General features: G+C 30.0%; 1 non-coding gene across 1 annotated transcript; it reads left to right on the plus strand.

Annotated features, from left to right (window-relative positions):
• Positions 1-294: 294 nt before the first annotated feature.
• Positions 295-367, plus strand: TRNAF-GAA. The gene has a single exon. It is a non-coding gene; the product is annotated as a tRNA-Phe (tRNA).
• Positions 368-2661: the final 2294 nt, after the last annotated feature.

Here is a 2661-nt window from a genome sequence, read left to right on the forward strand (position 1 = left end):
CTCGCATAATTTGACTATACAATTTAAAATTAGTGATTATTTCTTTCTAAAATTTCAATTAATTAGCGTAAATACTTTTACTTAAAAATTTTCATTTTTAATGTTAGCAGGTATAGCTCAGTTTGGAGAGCGTCAAATTTAAGATTTGAAGGTCACGTGTTCGATCTCCTTGTTCACCCCACACCTATTTCGCATAACCTGACTATTCAATAGAAAATTAGTCATTATTTCTTTTTAAAATATCAATGAATTATCTAAAATACTTTTACTGATGAATTTTTATTTCGAATGATTGCGGGGATAACTCAGTTGGGAGAGCGTCAGACTGAAGATTTGAAGGTCACGTGTTCGATCCACGTTCACCGCGCTTTGTTCAAGTGGCATAATTTGACTCTAAAATTAGTGGCATTAACGATTATTTCTTTTTAAAATCTCAATCTCAATGCATTAGAGGAAGATCGGCCACGAAATCTCAATCTCAATGAATTAGAGGAAGATCGGCCACGTTTTTTATCCAGGATAATTTTACCTTTACTTTATGAATTTTCAATTTTAATATTAGTGAGGGGAGTGTCATATTGAAGATTTAAAGGTATCTCAATCTCAATGAATTAGAGGAAGATTTGTCACGTTTTTTATCCAAGTGGCATAATTTTACCTTTACTATATGAATTTTCAATTTTAATATTAGTGAGGAGAGTGTCCTATTAAAAATTTAAAGGTAATGTGTGTTTGATCCAGGTTCATTGCATTAGCGATTATTTCTTTTTAAAATCTCAATCTCAATGAATTAGAGGAAGATCTGTCACGTTTTTTATCCAACTGGCATAATGAATTAGCGGAAATACCCTTACACATGAATTTTGATTTTTAATGTTAGCGGGGATAGCTCAGTTGGGAATGAATATCTGAAGGTTACATGTTTAATCCATGTTCACCGCACTTGGTTTACGTTGCATAAATCTATTAAGTTGCATAACTTTCTTCAATCTAAAATTAGTGATTATTTCTTTTTAAAATATAATGAATTAGCGGAAATACCTTTACTTATGATTTTTTTTTCAAATATTAGTGTGGATAACTCAGTTTTGGGAGCGTCAGACTGAAAATCTGAAGGTCACGTGTTCGATTCACGTTCACCGCACCTGATTCAAGTCACATAACTCGACTCTTGACTATTCAATTTAAAATTAGTGATTATTTCTTTTTAAAATTATTTCTTTTTAAAATCTCAATGAAATAGTGAAAATATCTTTAGCAATGAATTATTTTTAATGTTAGCTGGGCATAACCTGACTATTCAATCTAAAATTAGTGATTGATTATTGCTTTTTAAAATCTCAATGAAGTAGTGAAAATATTTTTATTTTTAATGTTAGCTGGAGATTCAAGTTGAGTAAGTTGCATAACCGGACTATTCAATCTAAAATTAGTGATTATTGTTTTTTAAAATCTCAATGAAGTAGTGAAAATATCTTTACCGATAAATTTTTATTTTTAATGTTAGCGGGATAGCTCAGTTTGGAGAGCATCAATGAAGATCTAAAAGTCACGTGTTTGATCCACGTTCATGGCACCTAATTCAAGTTTACTAACTTGCATAACCTGAATATTCAATCTAAAATTAGTGATTTAAAATTACTTGACTTTTACGATGAATTTTTATTTTTAAGGTTAGCTGGAGATTGAAGTTTACTAAGTTGCATAACCTGACTATTGAATCTAAAATTAGTGATTATTTCTTTTTAAAATTTCAGTGAAGCTAAGTTGCATAACCTGACTATTGAATCTAAAATTAGTGATTATTTCTTTTTAAAATTTCAGTGAAGTAGTGAAAATATCTTTAATGATGAATTTTTATTTTTAATGTTAGCACGATAGCTCAGTTTGGAGAGCACCAGTGAAGATCTAAAAGTCACGTGTTTGATCCACGTTCACCACACCTAATTCAAGTTGACTAACTTGCATAACCCGAATATTCAATCTAAAATTAGTGATTATTTCTTTTTAAAATTACTTGACTATATAATCTAAATTTAGTGATTATTTCTTTTTAAAATTACTTGACTATATAATCTAAATTTAGTGATTATTTCTTTTTAAAATTTTTAAATTTTCATTTTCAATGTTACAGGGGATAGCTTAGTTGGGAGAGCGTAATATTAAAGATTTGAAGGTCACGTGTTTGTTCGACCTTCACCACATCTGATTCAAGAAGTATAACTTACTATCTTATCTAAATTCAAAGATGATTTCTTTTTAAAACTTCAATGATTTAGCTTAAATAATTTTACTGATGAACTTTCATTATAATGTTAGCTCAATTCAACTGGAAGTGAGTCGGTAGATTTAAAGATAGCTTGGATTCCTAATTCTTTATTTGACTATAAATGCTCCGTAAGACATTTAGTAAAATGACTCATTTGATTGCATGGAACAATAAAATTTATCTTCCCATAGAATTGTCAATACATTATACTTTCAATGTTGCTAAGTTGAGTCCCTTTGATGTAGGTGATGATTTTTCTGATTCGAGGACGAATCCTGAAGAGGGGGATGATGATAAGAATCACGGTGTTCCAACTTGACCTATTACACAACCCAAGGCCAAGAAGATTCAACAAGCATTCATACTTCATCTACAAAATTAGATAGGCTAGG

The sequence above is a fragment of the Cucurbita maxima genome, unplaced genomic scaffold, assembly GCF_002738345.1.
Source record: "Cucurbita maxima cultivar Rimu unplaced genomic scaffold, Cmax_1.0 Cma_Scf00096, whole genome shotgun sequence".
Classification (NCBI taxonomy): domain Eukaryota; kingdom Viridiplantae; phylum Streptophyta; class Magnoliopsida; order Cucurbitales; family Cucurbitaceae; genus Cucurbita; species Cucurbita maxima.